We start from the raw sequence: 22548 nt of genomic DNA on the forward strand, positions 1-22548 counted from the left end.
TTGGTGTGCGATGAATCTAAAATATATGAAAGTTTAATTTTTATCATTACATTATCCAAAATAATGAACTTTATCACAATATGCTAATTTTTTGAGAAGGACCTGTATATATACATACATATACATACATAGATCATAACTAGCGGCTTACGTATAGTGGCCCATTGAAACAGCCACTGATGAAGAATCTATGTATGTATATATATATATATATATATATATATGTGTGTGTGTGTGTGTGTGTGTGTGTGTGTGTGTGTGTGTGTGTGTGTGTGTGTGTGTGTGTGTGTGTGTGTGTGTGTGTGTGTTTTTTTACAATCGGAAACCGAGGATAGCACGGATATTACGTAATTGATATATGACAATGACAATGGACGAGCCATTATTTAAAACTGGAATCTCTCTGGGTTTACACAAGTACACAACTGCATGAAATATATCACACTGTGCAAGTGTTTTTTTTTTTATATTTTATTACAAAAATCGTACATGTTGTACCTTTAAAATATGTTCAAAGTTCAATTTATTTATAAAGCACATATTAATACAACGAAGGTTGGCCACAGTGCTGTACATATTGAAGAGGGGAATCTCCTCAACCACCACCAATGTGCAGCATCTACCTGGATGATGCAATGGCAGCCATACTGTGCCAGAACGTCCACCACACACCAGTTTATTGGTGGAGAGGAGACAGGGTGATGAAGCCAATCAGTATAAATATGGGGATGATTAGGAGGCCATGATGATGGACAGAGGCCAATGGGCAAATTTGGCCAGGATACCATGGTTACACCCCTACTCTTTTTCAAGGACATCCTGGGATTTTTTATGATCAAAGAAAGTCAGGACCGTAGTTTAACATCTCATCCGAAGGATGGTGAGTTTTGACAGTATAGTGTCCCCATCACTATACTTGGGTGTTAGGACCCATACACGGCCCCACTTACACCTATAAGAACAGCTAGGTTTCCCATTCAGGTACTGACGAGACTCAACTCTGCTTAGATTCAGCGGGCAACCAGTCTTCGGCTACAGGATGACATGGCTGATGGCTTTAAGTCGTCAAACGATAGGAATTAAATAAAACTTGACAGGCAATGAAGACTGGTTCCGCCAGTAGAAAAGTAACACAGGCAAGTCTGTCAAGCCTTCTTGAAGAACACAGGAATCATAACGGCTAAGTATTACAGGTGAGTGTGTAGCTCTCAGCAGGGGTCAGGTAGGTAAATACCGTTCTGTCATGACAACTCTGGGAGTGTTTGGCATGGTAATGGGTATGACAATGTTGATATGTTTGGTCTAGTTGGAATAGATCTGCTACACTGCTGCTGCTTCTGGTTACTGTTGCTGCTACTGTGGAGCAAGTACGGCACTTGCTACTGCTAATACATACACGACACACTGCTGTGAGCAAGTGAGACATGCTGATGCTGTACAATATAGTGTACATGAATTACCAGTAGAAGATCTATCCAGGTGGAGCTGGGTGTGGCGAGCAAGACGAGGCCGAGGGCCGTGAGAGAGCGGCACGAGGCCGGTGGGGTGATTACTGATGAGTGCCACCTACGCGACGCACCAGTCTCGTATCTCTCACGGCCCTCGGCCTCGTCCTGCTCATCACACTGGTGAAGGTGGGGGATTTCTGAAAGCGCACGCCAGCACTACAGGAAATGCTAACCAAGTATTTGAAGGTTGAGCATGGAAGCAATCAGCTGTGCCCAATAGGAAATAGTGTGATTGCAAGCAGGTTGAGTTAAGGACCTATCAGCCTGCGCCATCTAAAGTTGCATGACAGAACTTGTATTGGTAAGTGTGGTAAGCAGTGCGGGGCAGAGAGAACCGGGAATGGAGGGGGTCCAGAAGGATAAAATGAGGAGTGACGACAGTGAAGGATGAAAGAGGACCAGGCCTGGACTATTTACGTTGTGTTTTTACTTTCATTTCAGTTACGTTGACCATTTGCCGGTTCCCGCGTCTTTCTTCCCATATCAATGAACCTCCAGTTAAGTATAACAGCAGTGGAAGAATGATCATTCAGGACCTCAGGTAAGTATCAAACTTAAACACAGGATTATCTTCCATACAGGTAGCTTCTTAAAAGGATCCAACTCAAACAGTCTCTAACGTTGAATAAGGAAAGCATCAAACAATTACTTAAAGGAGTAGTTCACTTTAAAATGAAAATTAGCCCATGATTTACTCATCCTCAAGTCATCCTAGGTGTATATGACTTTCTTCTTTCAGACGAATACAATCAGATTTGTATTATTAAACACCCTGACGCTTCCGAGCTTTATAATGGCAGTGGATTGCCACCAGCAGATTGAAGCTCAAAAAAGTACATCCATCCATTATATAATATCTCCACATGGCTCCGGGGGATTAATTAAGGCCTTCTGAAGCAAAACGATGAGTTTGTGTAAGAAAAGTATTAATATTTAAAACTTTATAAAGTAAATTAAGCTTCCGAGCATATGGATTCGACTTAAGTGTGAAGCCCAACTTATGCAAGTAATGCGACGTACTGCTGATATTTACGCTATGCCATGATGCACTATGCTACTTCCGAGTTCCGAAGTCATAAGTTGCATAAGTTGCGCCTTATATGCAAGTAGACTTATATGGCCGTTTGGCCGGAAGCTAGAATTTTACTTTGTAGCATGTTAAATATGAATATTTCTCTTACACAAACTCATCGCTTTGCTTCAGAAGGTATTTATTAATCCCCCAGGACCGTGTGGAGTTCTTTTATAATGGATACACAATAAAAATGTGTAAGTGAATTCGGACACGCTTTTGCATAGTTTATGCATGTTGTTTAAAAATCATTTGAAACTGTCAGTTCCAGTAGTAAAACTAAAAGAGTTATATCTTGAACTATATTTTGAATGTATAAACAATAATTAAATAATTTAATAATCAATTAAAAAGGAATTTATACCTTTATGACATTGTGCAGTAGCCATATTGGACCAGCGGTTTGGAAAATGGATGGATGGATGATTCAGTTGCGGGCACCATCTTCTGATCACACGCGAGAATTCATTCGATGCACGACTCTCACAGTCCATTATGGGTATGCTCTAGTTGAGCGTGCATCGGTTGTACACTTGTTATTGTGCTGCATTATGGGATGGAATAAGTGCACTATGGTATTGGACACCCATACAAATGCCTGTCCCCTCAAATAGTTCCCTATTTAAGGGTATAGGGGCGATTTCAGACACAGCCTGAATGACTGGCTATGCTGTGCTTTTATGTGAGTCCAAGCACCCAGCTAATGAGCAGCAGGTGTGTCCAATTAGCACTCGGAATCTGAGGCCCTGTCCACACGGAAACGGGTATTTTTATAACCGTGACTTTTTTTACGCGGTTCGGCCGTTCGTCCACACGAAAACGCACTGAAACCGAACATTTTTGAAAACCCCTGCCAGGGTGAGGATTTTCAGAAACGCCGGTTACAGTGTTGTCGTGTAGACAGTGAAACTGGGGTTTTTGCCTTGCGACGTCAGAGTGTGCGCCGTTATCAGCTGTGTTTGACATCAGATTTGCGCTTCTGATTGGCCAACGTGGCTTTAGGGTTAAGGTTTATATCACCGCCTGCTGGCATGGCATGCTCTTGACCGCACTTGATTGCGTGTTTTTACGTTTTCATGTAGACGGAGACCGAGCATGTGTGGACGGGATTTTTTTTAAAAACGCTGTAGGAAAAACTCCCGTTATAAAAATACCCGTGTCCGTGTGGACATGGCCTGAGTGCAGGGCTGAAATGGCTGTCCCCTAAAATAATGCCCTATTTGAGGGTAAAGGGGGCAATTTCATATTCAGCCCAGGTGAGTGAAAGCGTGAGAGGAGCTGCTTGCAAAGTGCACGTCACAAGTAATTTATTATTATAGTACAAGACCTGAACATATAAGGACAATTTCTGATCTTCTGCAAAATAGTTGCCTATGCAAAGAGGAAATTTAAGTGAAATGCACAGGGTGCACCAGTTTCACCAACAGCACTACATAACAATTTACAACAAAACAATATAAACAACACTAAAGAGAGCCAATATCCCTATTGATTTTAAATTAAACTTAAATAAAACAATTTATAGACTCATAAATCCCCATGATTTGGTAACATTTACTGCCCAGCGAGTGGGACTGGTCAGATTCGATCAGAGCCAATTAAGCAATATGCTTTGGAAACAATATTATTCTAAAACGTGCCTAGGTGATTTGTTAAACTCATAAAACTAGTACATTAAGTGGAGATAGTACAACTGAAGTACAAAGTACAAACCAAGCTACTTGTCAATAAGACAACAAATCATGAACATTTCAATAAACATTTACAGTAAAGTATTATTAGCAACATTCATGCACCACACAACCTTTCTGAAGGGAATTCATCATTTGAAAATAATAATAATAATAATACAACAGTGCATGCCTTTCTGTTATATATTATTGTGTTGTTTTATATTTTTTGTAGTTACAGCAAGAATTTGCATTTCACAGCAAAAGGGTTTTAAAGGTCTAGCATCCTCTCATGCACAGCCCCACTGAAAGCGCAGAGCAGATGCATCCTCGGAGCGTCAAGTAACCATAGAAACAGACTCAACTTACGCTGCTGATGCTGCAAAACCTCCGCCCACTGGTAAACATCACTATAAAAACTCCAGTTTGTTACAACATCTTTAGCATAAAATGTTTGTGTGGATTTATTAACCTCTTTATGCCAAGCATTGGTCTGCAGCATGAACTTAAGGAGCAGGCACTTGTCGTTCTGGGAACAGATAATAAAGAACAGATGGTCGCTTCAGTAGTCAGATTAAGGACGCAAAGCCGTGACGGGACTTGACAGTCAGGGAAAGATGTTAAACGAGTTTCAGTGCTTTGAATTCGCCTGGAGAGCTGTTTGAAAACCCACCGGGACAAACAAAATCTTTCCAGTCTGAAGTGGAACTTTGTAAAGTAAGTTAATGGCTTCTCTGTGATGTCTCTTTATTTGTCATGCCCATCACCTGGATTCTAGAAAAAGCATTAATTCAGAGATTTCATTTGATAGAAAAGACGTTTCTCGTTACAATCGATGGCTGTGAGCTGATATCAGCTTAAAAGGTTAGTCATAAATCGTGAATGATACTAAAAATAGTCATCAGAATCATTTTGCATCTTTACTGGGTGACAGTGGATTTATCAATACTGCGCTCATGTCATATATCATATTTATAGAGCTGATGGGCTGTCAGTGGGAAAGATAAATTCATTGAATTAACTGAATAGCTCATATTTCTGGCCTAGGCCTTTTATAAAACATTTAAGATGTGGTTCAATATTTTTGTGCAGGAGGTGGCTTTATAGCCATAATTTCTTTAAAACAAAGATTTGCCTGGATTGGAGTCCTAAAGCATATGCTTAAACTCAACATTACTCCGGACGGAGTGTGAAGGCACACAATAAATTCACAAGTTTCAGTGCTTCAAGAAATGATTAACCATATATAAAAGCATTTGGATAATTGGATTGATTCAAAAATCGATAGTGTGATCATATGAATAGCCATTAACAGCTACTTCATCATGTTCTCCTCAGCGCCTTTTTAACCTGCAATCTTTCTCCCATTCTTAAGGTCCAGGTAACGTTTTTTGCTGATTCAGTCTCTTAAGAATGTGGGCTGAAGCAATATTCATTATCACAGTTAAGGTTGAGCATCAGGTGGTAAAAGAGCGCCCAGATATTGCCTTCTCTGTTGCTATCAAAATGCTGATAGCAATTTCTTTATGAACTGTCAGTCAAGGTTTTGCAAATGGATTTTTGAATGAGCCCAGCATGTGATATTATGCTCAAAACATTTCAGATATTGTACTATTATCTGAATAGTGCCTTGCATAGAATGCCTATGGTTTGCCAGGCAAACCATCTGGATGAGAAGGCCCACATCAATGAATTACAATACACCACATAGGCGATATTGAATTGAATGGACTTGTGTCAGAAACACCATTCATGTCTATATCTAGTCAAAAGTTTACTACTCAGCTCTTGAGAGGGGCTTAGACTGCCAGTGCTGCAAGACTGTTCAAATAGCAGGTTAATCATGATTTATCTTTAGGACTTTTGTGACATTTATTCTTTCTGACTTGCCAATGCTCTTCTTTCTGGGTTGAAAACTGGACACATGTGAGCACTGCGGATTATTCAGAGAAATGAGTTGAATTGAATTTGAACAGTAACATTCTGATCAGAGTCTGTTGTAAATGTATTTATGATGTACTTAAAGATATCTACCAATGATTTTTAACCCTGGTTCTGGAGGCCCCCAACAGATTTAGCTAATCTTCCTCTTAGTAGAGCTCTCCATGTCCTGAAATAAGTGTCATTGAGTGTCAAATGATACATCACTTATTTGAGAACCACTCAACTCTACAGTACATTTACATTTATTAATTTAGCAGAGGCTTTTATCTAAAGCGACTTGGATCACAGTAATACTGTAATAGTATTGTGGCTATACTATTATAACCACAATAATAGTCACATAAAATTCACAATTACCTTTTATTTTTTTATTCTGAGACAGAAACAAGCTTTCATTTAAATCCAGTCAAGTAGAAAATAAATAAATATAAAAGACATTTTAATAAAATACTAAATAAGTATAACCTGAAGTGCTGTTGGAAGTTTTTGTATAGGCTATAGCTTAAAAGCTGTCCTGTCTGAAAATTTCTATTGATTACTTTACTTTCTTTTCTTTTTTTTTCATCCTACATATCCGCAAATATACTGCATATTTGAAAGGTACAGCTACAGTTCTTTACACAGTTGTCTTTCTTAACATTGTGATGTGATGAACTGTAAAGGCCTCTCTTTTGTAACTACTAATTGGTCTTGTAGGTAATGAGGGTCACTGAAGATGGTTAAGATGCATATTGATTATTGTCTGTTTTGTGCATGTGCGAGCAGCTTACTTGTTAACTATGGCGGCAAATCAACAGTGTTGGGAGTAACGCGTTACAAAAGTAATGCATTACAGTAACATATTACTTTTTGCTGTAACGCAGTAGTGTAAGGCATTACTAATCAATTTTCAGTAATATTTTACTATATTACATGTTCAGTTACGCTTGCGTTACAACACACTTTTAGTTTTAATTGTAAAAAAACAACAAACAAAAAAAACACCAACCGCGAGACATTAAGGAATGAAAATTGCAAGTAGGCTAAGTTACCTGTTCGTGGTCAGCCAATAGCCGCGTGTGGTGTCCAAGTTTGTAAATAAAGATTAAATGGCAGCGTCTGATATATTTTTTATAGCGATTTATTTTTTACAGGAGTGCCGTGAGGCATGATTTCGGCCTCTGTGCTCGCGCTGGCCAGTGGAAAAGCGGCTAATGGGTGAAGATGGAATGAAGAAGACTGTACATTCGCGAGATGGACGTATGCTCATTAGGCTACTCCATTTGTTCTGTGTTTTCTTTTTAAACAGTTAGGCTATGTTTAGATGGTATTTTTCTTCACAGCATAAAGATGCATTTGAAGTGCTGCACAGGGTGTAAAATCTCGGTGCTCTTTGGTTGCTTGGGATAGTAATGCTCAAAATCAAAGTAATAATCCAAGGCACTCGAATTGTGTATACAAAAAAGTAAAAAACCTTTATTGAATCATGGCTTCTATCATTAAAATTGGTGACAGATACACCTACGCGTTGCGGCTATTGCCTTCGTCAGGGTGTGTGTCACACACACACCCTGACGAAGGCAATAGCCGCAACGCGTAGGTGTATCTGTGTGTCACACACACACCCTGACGAAGGCAATAGCCGCAACGCGTAGGTGTATCTGTCACCAATTTTAATGATAGAAGCCATGATTCAATAAAGGCTTTTTACTTTTTTGTATACACAATTCGAGTGCCTTGGATTATTACTTTGATTTATGGTATTTTTCTTGTTTTCATCACGCAATCATTTTTGATGCGGTGGTGACACTACTGGTGACGCAGTAGTGAATGCGCCAGAGAGAAATGCACTTTATACAGATAAGCAGAGAGCAGTCCGTTTTCTTTCGTTTTGAATTGTTCTGTTTACAAGTAGACATTTCAATATATATATATATATATATATATATATATATATATATATATATATATATATATATATATATATATATATATATTCAGGTCTGTGAAGTAGGCTAGGCTGCCTTATAGCCTATGCTGAGTTTCGGTTAATTTATGAGACGCGCTCCAGTTCACGCGCAGGCGCCTCCGTGTCGTGATTATCTATTGTCTGCTATATTTAAATCTTATTTATTAAATCCAGGAAATTGGTTGATGAAACATTGATTAAAATTTAGATACAATTAGTACAAATCGAAATTCACTTTAAAGAAGTTTGTGTCTTCTGTTTGAGGTCTCTGTGAAAGTTTTAAAACAGTCTTTTAGTGCCGCTTCAGAGCGGTCGCGTCCGTAACGGAGAACTGTCATGCAAATTGTTTTTTCCTCATAAATGCGAACACGAAAAATAAAATAAAATGAATATTTGATGTTCTGTGGAGAGCCAACCCTTCTTCATCCGGTGGGTAGTTTTGATTTGCGCAGTGTAATTCATAGAATTAAAGAAATATATTTTGCCTCCTAAAAGTTAAAAAAAAAATTGTCACGCATGAATGCGTTCGTATTAGGGCTGGGCGATATGGCATTTTATAAATACCGCAATATTCTTAGGCCATGTCACGATACGCGATATATATCTCGATATTTTGCCTTAGCCTTGAATTAAAACTTTGATGCATACAATCACACCAGTATGATGATTCTATATGTCTACATTAAAACATTCTTGTTCAAACTGTATAATCCATAAATAATAATCCACCCGCCAACCACCCATATTCTTTGATTTAGATATCTGCATCTGATCATCACATTACAATTATTCAATTAAGCATGATAATATGGTAACATATCACTTAATTAACATTTATTTAAATTAAAAGTTCTTCTTTTGGCAAAATTACATTTTCTTTATAGCCTAAACAGAGGCTTTACTCCCTTTAAACTTATTGTCAATGTTTCATTTTTGAAAACACTCTTATCAGAACAATTTTTTGTACCTTTATAAAGGGCATTTTCCCCCTAATTTTATTTAATGTATGCTCTAAATTCCATTTCAAATTCTTACATTTTATCAATACATTCAATTAAAATAATAAGACAGGCTGTTACCAATCAAATTAAATAATTTACATTGAAAAATTATAACTGTATTAAATGAGATTATGAGATTGTTTTGAATATTTTTTGAATATACAAATAAGGAATGTTGAAAAGAATGATACTTTGAAACTAAACCGCCAGTAGGAGGCGGCAGGCGGCCGTCTTAATGAGCGAGTCATTGAGTCATTAATGTAAACGATTCGTTCAAACGGCTGATTGATTCAGAATGAGGCGGTTTAATAATGGGCAATTGAATCTTTGACTCAAGCGATTAACTGTTAGTTCAAAACGCTGAATGATTCAGTAATGAATCATGGATGAGTGTTGCTGTGAGACGCGATATGGTTCTGTTGTTTGGAACTATTTTCGCTGCTAAAACAGAACAAAAACAGTCTAAAAATGTAAGTAACTTAATTTTAACTATTTGTTTATTGAACTGTTATGAAATTAAAGGGTAACTAAACACTAAAACAACTTTTTTTAGTTAATTATTTGTAAGAATGGAGCTTCATAATGCTGTTCATTGATTCGAGTAAATGTTTTGACATTAGGGTATAAAGTGTTTTAATTTTAAAATATATGGTGTAAAAACGTCTGAGTGCTGCCCTCTTCAGGTTAAACGGAAAGCTCCTGCAGTAGGGGTACTCTCTGACGTAGAATACTCTCTGAGGTCACTCTGTCACGCCCTTGGTGCCAGCTCACCACGCCCTTGGCAGCCCCTGGTATAAAAGCATCTGGTTCCGTCAAAACCACTGTAGCGAGTCAGGAGTTGGAATTACAAGTATTGAAAACGATCAGGATAGATACTGTATATATTAGCATCTAGTTAGCATAGCATTTATATAGTTATTTAGATTATTTCGTGTAGCCTAGGTAGTTAATCTCGCCTATCGCTCCAGTGTGCAATCTGCATTTTACGTGGGATTGCTTCTCCAACGCAATGGAGGTGGAAATGGGCTTCTCCACACAGCTCGCGCTGCCAAACGCTGCTGTTCCTGCATGAACTCCACCACCGCAGCGGCGTCATGATGTGAGTGAGCATATATTTTTAATCACAATTTACGTTCCTTGTTATTAGGCTAAAGTTAATCCTCTGGTATCGACAAACGCGCCGGCGCGATTTGCTGATTATTTTTTTCACATAGCAGCAAAATATATTGAACGTAATATTAATAATAACCCTGGAAAAAATTACCTCAAAATGACTGAATATAAGAATAATCGGATGCCGATCGCGATGCGGGAGTCAAGACCGCAGTTTGAGCTGGTGTCCACAGACAATTCACCCTCCTCCACTTCAGGTGAAGGTGGGGGAGAAAAGTTCTCGACTTCAAATGACTGCTCTGTTGCAAAGCTACTTGACTCACTCCATTTTAGCTAGTTTGACAGCAGCTGTCACTGCGGGTCTCAGGTGCGTATTTTATAATGTTAACTTCAAAATTCAAATAATCCTAATAGTAATTTAAAGATGTGGTAGCATTGGATCTGGACGGGAAGGATAACTCTTGGAGGGTGTGTTGCGATTCTGCAGGTTCATGGATCTGAGTGTCGTGATTTCGGTTTCATATCGCATATCGTTACAGCCTTAGAATGTTAAGTTGTATTACTGTATAGCTGGTGAAAGTAACTCAAAAGTAATACAGGAGTAATGTAACGCATTACAATTCTGAGACAGTAATATTGTAAGTTAATGAATTATTTTTAAATTACAGTAACAATTAATGTAGCTGTATTACAGTTTGGAAGTAACTTGCACAACACTGCAAATCAATGCCTAAAATAAGCGAGCGCACAACTGATGCGCACGCAGTAAATGACTTCCGCTAGAGGATAACAGAACCGAACAGAACTACACGCGAGGAAACGGGGAACTCGCGAGCTCATTAAAACCCTGCGTCCGGGCATGACATCTCCTCTGCACGGAATACAAGCCCTCGAACGCGCGCGCATCATTTCCCACGCATTTGCTTGATCTTCTCTCTCCTGCTGTTTTTGCTCGCTGAACACTTTTATTTTTGGCAGCCGAGGGGCAGGACTTATTTGGGATGAATATAGTATCAAAATGATTAACACATGCACGCACAATTATCAATGAATACTATCCACCACAACCAAATGCCTTTCAACTTGTGTGTGCAAAATTCAAAATTGAATGAATGTGAAGCAATTTGTACAAATAGAGACATTTATGTGAATACAAATGTTTTCTTTTGTATTAGTGTATCATAATTTGCCCATGCAACAAAGAAGATGTGCTTGTGTGGATCAGGTGACGCGCGTGCATTCATTGACGTCTTTTCTGAGTCAATCTCATTTGATTCATTTGGATTTTGAGACTTTCTTTTCACTGTTTTTAAGCATTTCACAACCCACACACAAACAACTACAAATGAATAGGCCTGGTGCTTATTATTAATGTGTGCACAACTACACATCTATTTGACAAAGTCACAAATGTGCGTCACTACATTTAAACTAATACAATACAACTTGTGTGTGCAAAATCCAGATTCGTGCAGCATTTTGTACAAATAGAGAGTTGTTAATAAAAAACCTTGATTTTGTATTAATGTAGCTCAGAATTTGTGCATGCAACAAATAAGATGTGCATTTGTGGATCAGGTGACACGCGTGCATTCATTGACTCATTTCTGAGTCGATATTTGATTCATTTGGATTTTGAGACTTTCATTTCGCCGGTTTAGCTTAGCACGATCCACACACACTGTCTGAGAAAACCTGCTGCCACTAGATGGCAGTAACTACTAAAACAGACAACGGCACCGTAATCGAGCGCTGACATCAGACATCTGACTATTGGCCGCTTTGGCGCAAGAAATGCAGTCGCCATCTTAAAGGGTTAGTTCACCCAAAAATGAAAATTAAGTCATTAATTACTCACCCCCATGCTGTACCAACCCCGTAAGACCTTCGTTCATCTTCGGAACACAAATGAAGATATTTTTGATTAAATCTGAGAGGTGGATCACTGCTACATAGGCTGCCTGAGGGAATGAAACTTGACGGCCCAGAAAGTCATTAAAGAACATGTTTAAATATTCCATCTGCCTACAGTGGCTCAACTATAAGTTTATCAAGCGACGAGACTACTTTTTTTCCGGAAAAAAAACATAAATAACGACTTTATTCGACTATTCCTTTTCTTCCTTGTGGGCCTGAGACGAGAGTTCAAGAGATTCCCACGACGCATGCGCGAGAACTGAGAAGAGGACGTTCTTCTTCTAATACTTCTTGTTCAGTTCTCACGCATGCGTCGTGGAAATCTCTTGAACTCTCGTCTCAGGCCCACAAGGAAGAAAAGTCCTTTTCATTTTCATTTTTGGGTGAACTAACCCTTTAAACCGGTCATTCGCCTATTTGCGTTGCATAGCAGCAGTAGATGCCAGAGCACTGTGCAGCATATTCCTGCTCAAATCGGCGGAACATCACTCGGGGATTACTTTTCACAAGTAAGATTTAACATTTAACACTACCGTACTATTGGTTGTATTTTGTGAACAAAATATTCAATGTGTCCTGTATCGTAGCTACGTGTATGACCTTTGCAGCAAAGAACCCGCGTGAAAATCAGTTCGGTATTCAGTGAGATATGATTAATTAAATGCGCTGGCAGCTCATTGCACCTGCCAAACAGATTACACTGAGCGGAGCGGGTGACCGGTTTAAGATGGCGGCCCCACGGCTCGTCCGCGCCAATAGGCAGTAGCGGTCGATAAGGTGTTATTGTACAATAACACACAAGTTGTATTGTAATTAGTTTAAATGTAGTGACACACATTTGTGACTTTGTCAAATAGATGGGTTGTGCACATTAATAATAAGCACCAGGCCTATTCATTTGTAGTTGTTTGTGTGTGGGTTGTGAAATGCTTAAAAACAGCGAAATGAAAGTCTCAAAATCCAAATGAATCAAATATCGACTCAGAAATGAGTCAATGAATGCACGCGTGTCACCTGATCCACAAATGCACATCTTATTTGTTGCATGCACAAATTCTGAGCTACATTAATACAAAATCGAGGTTTTGTATTAACAACTATGTCTCTATTTGTACAAAATGCTGCACATCCACGTGAATCTGGATTTTGTGGTGGTAAGTAACAAAGTGAAAATACTTTGTTACTTTATTTTATTTTTTTCGGGGATCTGTAGCCTACTTGAGTATGTTTTATTTGCATCTACTTTTACTCTTACTCCACTACAATATTAAAGACAAAGTTTACTTTTTACTCCGTTACATTTCCCCATCCCCGCTCCAAGTATTTATTACACTGGCTCTCCAAACCAATCAAAAACTTGGTTTTATTTTGAAAAAAAGAATGCACAAGCTCTTTGCCAGCATACGCTCACATAGCAGTCAGTTCGCCATGGTGGAAGATGACCGCAGAAACTGGTGAAGGTGCAGCTCTGCCCAGCAATGATCCCGAGTTTTCCGCTTACCTTGTATCTTGCACATCTTCTGTTTGATGCAGCTAATGTTATATGGAACATGTCTATTGCAGAGCTGCCAACTCTCACTCATTCAGTGTGAGACTCACGCAATTGACACTTTCCACACGCTCTCATGCCACACATCCATTTTCTAACGCAGAGAAAAATCGCGAAGCAAAGAGGACATTGACACCGACAGACAAGACAGAGCAGGCTACTTTTTATATGAAACAAATTCTCAGCTCTCAGATTCTGTCAACTTTATTACGAAATTCAAACAATAAATACCGTTTTGGCGCTTTTAACATGACAGATAGCTAGCGCCTGCTATGGGGTGCGGTTCATCTCTTTACTAGCTAGCCTACTAGTTAATTGTAAATAAACACAAATGAACAATAATAGCCTATGTTGAAAGATACAGTACAACTTACCGAAATGTATATACCTCATACATAATATCGATAAATCAGTGTTTTTCAACCGCGGAAAGAGGTCAATAAAACAGCTGGAGAACAATGTGTCACATAAGGAAAAAAAAAACATTTAATAACCATATTTTGTAATATATTTAGTATTAGTATAAATGAGTATTTTGCTAAATATGTGCACCAGCCTATATATTTATTATATTTTTACTTATATCATTAAAATATTATTAAGTTGTCATTATAATAAAAACCGCATGTATTTTTAATATTTAAAAATACCAGCTTAGGGCGCTCTGTAGCCTATGTTTACAGCTTTAGGTGAGATTTTCTTTATTTACAAATTAAAATGTATCTACTGTACCAAATATTTATCAAAATTAATCTATATTGAATCAAGATCGGAATCAAACCACAATAATTGAATTGAAATTGTAAAATTTGTATCAAAGAAATAATAAAAGCAATTGCCTACCAGTCATTGCACCATAATGTGCTCTCAATAAACTTAATGAAATTGTTTAGAATTGATGCAAGGTGCTTCATTGTCTCTTATGATTGCAAATCTAACAAATTCTTAATTGCAGTATCTAATAATTTGTTCAATTAAAACATTGCATATCACTCCCAAAACAATTGATCTGTTTAATTATTGATATTTACAGTTTGAATATTTACTTTTTACTTTCGGTGCTTAAGTACGTTTTAAATCGGATACTTTTGTAATTTTACCCAAGTGATGTTTGCATGGAGGACTTTCTACTTTTACTGGAGTTATTTTATATTTAGGTATATATACTTTTACGCGAGTATAATTTTTGAGTACTTTTACCACCTCTGATGATTTGTGTTATTGGCATTAAAATATCTTAAATAAATTGGACAAAAATGTGAATGCAAAGTCATATTTGCTGTAGATCACCACTACATTACCACTATACTCCCATTCACCAGTATTTATGTTTACCCAACTAAAATTATATTGGTTCTCAGAACCTCAGAAATGTAAAAAGTGTCCATTAAATAAATATAAGGGCTTTGGATGAAAGTTAAATTACTTGTTTATATCAATAAGCAAGAGTTGTTGTGTAAGCTTTTTGTTATCATCCTGTGTATTACTATTATGTCAATTTTGAGTGGTTCATTATATTTTCTATTAAATGTAAAAGGAGTGCTGGCTTCTTAAGTTATACAGTACACAGCATGAATCTGTCACCTCTCTGTAACCCAACAAATTCAGATATTTGTATTTTTTCTGTGTACTGTACTTGCCTTATACTTTCTCTTATTGGGTTATTAGCTTACAATAAGGTAGATGATTAAGATCACTATATACTATTTTAATATAACTGGGTTTAAGCTGGGTTTAATTTTGTTGCTCTGTATTCTGTAGCAAATTCTGAAAAGCCATCTGTAAGCTATAATTCATGCTGTGTACTGTATCTTAACTTGAGAAGTCAGAACCCCTTTTACATTTAATAGAAAATATAATGAACCACTTATATTACATTAAAATGTATAAAAATGTTGGTAGATATACAATGCTAATAACCATGGAAATGCGTCATTACAGTCTGTAAATATCTCTTAACAACACAATGCTAATAACCATGGAAATGCGTCATTACAGTCTGTAAATATCTCTTAACAACACAATGCAATCACTAGTAGGACTTCCTGTTAATATAATATCTGGTAAGAATCTATTATATATTAACAATGCATTACATCACATCACACATTAATAAACCACATTAAATAAAACAAATTGAGTGATGTCTCATGTCTCAAGTCAAGTGAATTACAGGTCATTGGACAGGCGTCCAATCACAACCGACTTCCGGAAAAGGGGTAATGTAACCAATGACATTTTTCAGGTTATTAAAACAGTAAGTCCCGCCCCTCGACTGCCAAAAATAAAGGTGTTCGATCGAGCAAAAGCAGCAGGCGAGAGAAGATCAAGCGCGAGAGCGTGGGGAATGATCATGCGGCGTGAGCGAGGGCTTGTATTGCGTACAGAGGAGATATCATCTCCTGATGCGCCAGCATCAGTTGTGCGTTCGGTTCTTTTAGGCATTGATTTTTCGCCATAGTTATTCAGGCTGAATGCTGAATCATTGGCCACTGCAGCCAGTATTTGTGATAGACTTTTAGGCCTCTTTGTACCTCTTGTTAGCCCACCCTTAACCATCATGCCTCAATCAATCAGGTTATTTTTATTACTTTGGAGCCAAAAAAAAAAAAAAAAAATCAACTTTGCTTTTGCATTTAGCCTCTCAGTGTAAAGCAACACTTCACTTGTTTGGCACAGAAGTGCCCTTTTTTCAGGTCTCCTTTTTCCTTCGGAGCAGAAATAATTAGCTTCTGATTGCGCTATGATTAACAGTCCCACTTCCAGAGTGACTATTCCAAGCTCCATAGAAAAATATGCTTTCTGTACAGTGAGATAATATCTGTCCAAACAGATTAAGGATGTGTCCAACCAGCATGTCCGCTCTTTGGCGGGAGAACCTTTGCTCTAATTAAAGTCACATACTTTTGGAGAAAATTAGGTATTTGCATAATTACATTACACAGCAGTGGCTGTTAATTTCTGATCCACTTTGAAATGTCAAAGCTCGAAGGAACATAATTAGATACTGGAAGTTGACTGATTTCTTTCAGTCTCCATTACTTCATATAGTCTAGCTTCAGTGTGTTGCCTCATTCCACTTGCCTTTGTTGAGTTGGAGCATAATGTCATCATTTCTCCCATCAGTGTTCAAGCTGTTTTCAGGGTGTCTTGGCTTTGAACTGCTGAATTTGAGCTTTCTCCTGTCCCTGTGGCATCCATCTGCCAGTAGACGATGTGGTGATAGTGCAGTCTTGCCTCTGGCTCCACGCACAGGAAGACTCTCAGTTCTTTATATCTGTCAGCCTTCCATCTACGCTTTGATCACGCAGCTCTGGGATAGATATCACTTCTCTGTCGAGGGGACACAGTTCCTTGACTGATATAAAAATGGGGTTTGGACAGGCAGATCCATTCATTGAAAAATCAATGCTAAGCTTGTGTCAATTTTTATTTAAAGCTGATGAATCTGGTTCGAAAGATTAGCTTCTGTAACTTTCTCTGCCATGGTCGGGATACACACAATACAGTGGCTACAGTGAGAACTTAGGGTGTATTCACACCAGAACGATAGTTCACTTGCTTTGGTCCGGACCAAATATATATATATATATTTTTATTTTTTTTGGTACGGTTCGCTTTCACACTGCTCTTTTTGCAAGTGAACCAAAATTTGTAAACAAAACCACACGTGTGTCGTGCCGACGCGGTGTCATTGATTGTTGCGTTAAATCTTACCCAGATACAATAGTGCTATTTTCTGATTGGCTAACAACACCATAGGAGACGCGATGGATTACTACCGGTTCCACAGTGAGAGCGGCGCGGCCAGAGTTTTGAATATATTACAAATAGTTTTTCAGCGTGAGAAATACAATGTGTGGCGGGAGAGCGTGACAAAAGACCGAAATGAGAGACTGTCACGCTCAATGCGTGAAACTTGAGAGCCCTGTCACTCATTCATTCATTCCATTCCAATGATTCACACACGACGCGCAGAAAGACGCGCAACAGTATCGTGTGGCCAGACAGCGCGCCGGAATGGAATGTAGTAGGCTACAACAGATCACTTTCCCATAACGCAACTCCGACTACGGAAGCCTGTTAACTCAAAGGCGCAGTGCTTTCTTGCAATTGGGTCGGTTTATGTTCGCACCGTAAACGAGCCATACCAGAGTTCGTTTGGAACCGTACCGAGACCACCTCTTCAGCTGGGTCTCGGTTCGGTTGTTTGGTCCGCACCCGAGTTCGATTGCTGTATTCACACCTGCCCAAAAGGTCCGCACCAAGGGGGTAAACGAACTAGAGTTCGATTCAATCGAACCAAACAAGGCAGGTGTGAATACACCCACAGACACGCTTCTCTCAAATGACAAAATGTCAAACCAAGTGGCTTCTATTAAAAAAGGGGGCTAGCACAAATACTTTTAAAGAAAAGTTTTTCACAAATATTTTAAATTATAGAACAATGGATATACAGCAGAGCCCTGTGTGGGACTGTTTTCTGAATGCCGGTCCAGCTGAATTTCTGACCATTACCGCAAAAATTCTGTCACAGTTTGTAGAAACGTTACAGTTCTGGTAATGCTACAGTAAAGCACCACACATGAGAAAAAAAATATTTGGAATTTTTCATTAGCCTTATAAAACTCCATCAACTTTTAAAAGAAAACATTACAACTAACAAAGCAAAAAAAAAAAAAACATTTAAATGTATGTGTAACAAAACACACACCTAACAACAACAACAACAGCTAAACTCTGGTAATCTAACAAGGCACACTATTTAATTTTATTACTTAAAACATATGAAACAAATTAAATAAAAAATAAATAGAATAAAAATGTCACATACGCAGCAAATGCCCCTTCAAAACATTTTAACATGCTTATTACATTACTCGAGAAACACACGGACTGCAAATGCAATACCAACCTGACAAAACTCTCTCCATGAGTGTTATACCCACTGATTTTGCAGTTATTTCTTAAAATGCAATTTATCATCATGCAAAAAAAAAAAAAAAAGACAATAAAAAACAAGCTTTTCTGTCAGGTTGTTATGCTGTACTGTATATGCTAAATATAACAATGAAATTGTGTGTATTGTGACCCGATGTGAGATCCACCAATCAGAGAGGGTCCCGAATCTCAATCCATTTGTGATTAGTTACAATGAATGGAGAATACTGTATCTATAGATGCAGGGATACTCCAAGTTTTTGAAAGCGCTCTCTGTTTAATGTCCACCATTCATGCCCCTTTAATTTTCCTCTCAACTTCGTTTGTTGAGCCAAATCCCCGGACCCGCTGTCATGGGTCAGGGTATGTCACCGGTTCTTCTCTGTTGTTTGTTTTGGTCCTGTCATTTTCTGCAGCCCGAGATTTGGGCTATCAGTGTTGCCTTGCAGCCCTGTGTGCACAATCCAAAGCTGATCTCCCACACCTGTCGCTCATTCCCTTTACCTTATATACTCCCAGCTGTGTCTAGCCCTTGTTGACAGTTGATCACTATTTATGTCGCGAGGATGTTTCATGTTCTGTGCTCTCATTCATGTTTGTTTGCTTGCTTCTGTTACTTCTGCTTGTGAATGTGCTACATACGAGGAGTTTGTAGCAAGACTGTTCTCACTTGCTGGACTCGGGCGAGACATTCAGTTGGTCGTCCTGTGTTTTTTTCCTCTCGATGGTCTCCGCTACTTTTGTCCGCTGATGTGTGTGCGGAGCACACGGGAGCCACCACACAGAGAGTCAACTATTTTCACTGTCACATGGACTGTTTCAAATTTTCCCTAAAGTTATCTAATAAACTTTACTCACGTTTTATCACGGTAATTGAGTCCTCCATTTTTTTGAGTTCCTGACACACACCCTACATTTTTGACTGCCCACCAACAGCAAAGGTAAAACCGCCCGCTCCCGCAAGATTTGCACTGGGTGCCGCGGGACCCCAATCCCAATGCAGCATTCTAATATACAGTTCAAACTTAAGATAGAAATGGTTTAAACACTTTCTGGTTGTCAAACCGGCTTGACGTGACAGATTTGTCTGTCCAACATAATCAGTCACAAATCAGAGCCAGTCAGAAGAGTTCTTGATATTTGCACAGCATCAAATGTTTATATTCTAGAAAAAGGATCAAATACCTCTTAGTTCTCTCCTCCCTTATTTAGCTTATCCAATGAGAATGTATCACATCCAAATAAAATGAGTCATTGTCTATTGGTTATTCTTGCCATCATTTACAGATGAAGACATGGAAATTTTGAAGCTGTAGAGATATATACATATCACTATTCTTTTATCTGCCTTACAAGCTTGAGCAGGACCAGAGGGAGTGGGGAGACTCGTCTGATTTAACTCCTTTTTGTGGATGACATGTAGGGATCAGGTTGCAGAAAGAGTGTGAGACAGAAAGGGAATATTTTATTTAGTACTCTCACTTGCTGTTTTTACCCTAGGGAAGCTCAAGCTTTGCTAACAGCACACATGGTCAGATGTGAGATATGATCGTGTAAGTAACAAAACAAGTAGATGAAAACATCAACAGGTTTTTGCCGCTTTTATTCTGTTTGTTTTTGAGTTGAAACATTTTATATGCTAAAGTAGGGTGTGTTTGATATCTTTCCCCCAATCAGACTCTCTTGCCTCCTCCTAATAGCACATGTCACAAGGAATAACAAGTAGCAACTCATGGTTCACAGTAGCAAGACTAATCGGCATTACAAAAGAACAGCAAACTATTTGACATTTTACAGTGTTTCAAAAAAAAGAGAAAAAAAACATAAGACCTCTCATGTGATTTGTGCTGGGATAAAACTAAGAACATATCTTAAAGAAAAAATGTTAATGTTAAAATGTTAAGTTCAACATATCTGGACATACAGATATTGGAATGGCATTTCACAAGTGTAATTAGATGCAATGCAATATCACTTAATTTAGCAAATGTACATTTTGTAATTATTTGTACAGTACCAATACTTTCCACACGAGGTATGGCGCTTTCTGTTATTTTACACTTGTATATGTATTAGAATATTTATTCTTTATTATATATTTATTATCAGTATAAAATTAGATGCACCAATTTATAAAATAACAAGGTGCAAATACAGTAAGTAAAATATTATTAAACTGTTTTGAACTTAAGCAGCATTGAGGTATACATAATGGTAACGTCATCAAGATCAAAACAGCTCCCTGAGCCAATCAGAAGGAACATTTCTGGGGTTTATGAGTCTGGAAGTTATTCATGCCATAGGGACAAATACCAGGTACTAAATATAGGTGTGTAGTGTGTAGGCTACATATGCCTATGCCCCCCCACCCCCCGTGTAAACGTGTAAAAAGTATGTTTACGAGGAGTAAACGTACTTTTTGACTCAACAACATTTATTAAGAAAATCCTGTCAGGTCAGTTAGGCAGTGGCTTTATCACAAGGTTACAACATACCACACCGGTTTCAAGACACCTGGGTTTATGGAAACACTGTCCATTGTTAAGGTGTGGTCAGATTTAGGCATGTATTAGGCAGCATCAGCTAAGAAATAAGTGATCCATGATGATTATATATATACCTACAGTAATGGCACACATGAACAAATTTAGTTAGACGAGTGGTCTTATGTTTATTTTGAAAGGTCATCGCTATTTATGTACTGTAATTCAGACCAATTTATATTCTACTAAAAGTATAGACTGTAGATCCTGTAAAATCAAATCAAAATGGAAATTGTCTGCCTGTGGTAAGAGGCTATTAAAGCCATGTCTATGACTGAGCTACAGACATCAAGGCCTTTAGTGGTGGCTATCTGATTTACTGCACAAGTGCTCAATGTTACGTTAAAGAGATAGATTACTCAAAAATAGAGATTATTCCATCATTTACTTACCCTCATGTTGTTCCAAACTTGTATGATTTTTTTTTCTGGGGAACTTAAAAGAAGATTTGAGAAATGATACAATGGCAGTCAATGGACACAAAAACTGGTTACAAATGTTCTTGAAATATATTTTTGTATTTGACGTGAGGGTGAGTAAATGATGATAGAATTACCCTTTAACAATCAATTGCTGTCAATCAAATACAACATACATTTTTTTCTGTACATTTTTTTTTTAAAAATCGAAATGAAGGCAAATGCAATTCAATTTCAGTCTCCCCAACTAGCAAAGTGGGTGAAACACACCTGACAAAAACCTGTGGAGTAGACTGTTACTACCCTCCTTGCCACTCATGGTGAGAGATTTGAGGGCAATGATTCTTCCAGGCAAGCAGTCCCAGATTGAGAGCACACAGGAAAGGAGAGTCAAATGTGACTGCTCATTAGTTTGAATAGCCTCATGCAGGCAGGTAGAGCAGAGAGATGGCCATTTTACTGAAGTTGATTCCGTGGGGGCAGAACGATGCCAAGCTGTAGGAGAAATCCATGGTTCTGCAGCGATGTGAAGGAGCCCTGAAACCACATTTAAATCTTGAGCCACTCAATGTATGTCATGCTCACTGGAGGTTTTCTCATTTTGTATTCTATGCATGAGTTCCTTATTTATTAGTTTCACAACTATTGCAGATTCTTTTTATTCCTCCACAGGAGCTATACCTACAAGTTAAATGAATAACTCACCCAAAAATAAAAATTCTGTCATTATTTACTCACCCTCATGACATTGCAAGCTTGTATGCTGCTAATTTTTTCTGTGGTAGACAAAAAATAGAAGAATTTTTTATTTTTATTTTATGGTTTTAAAGCTCTTGTCCATACAACAACAGTTCACATTCACATTTCATAGATCCTGTTCTCATCCTGACGTGACTACATTTCTGTTGAACTATCACACTTAA

Source organism: Siphateles boraxobius, unplaced genomic scaffold (genome assembly GCF_051911475.1).
Source record: "Siphateles boraxobius isolate OS27281-9 unplaced genomic scaffold, OSU_SipBor_1 20, whole genome shotgun sequence".
Classification (NCBI taxonomy): Eukaryota; Metazoa; Chordata; class Actinopteri; order Cypriniformes; family Leuciscidae; genus Siphateles; species Siphateles boraxobius.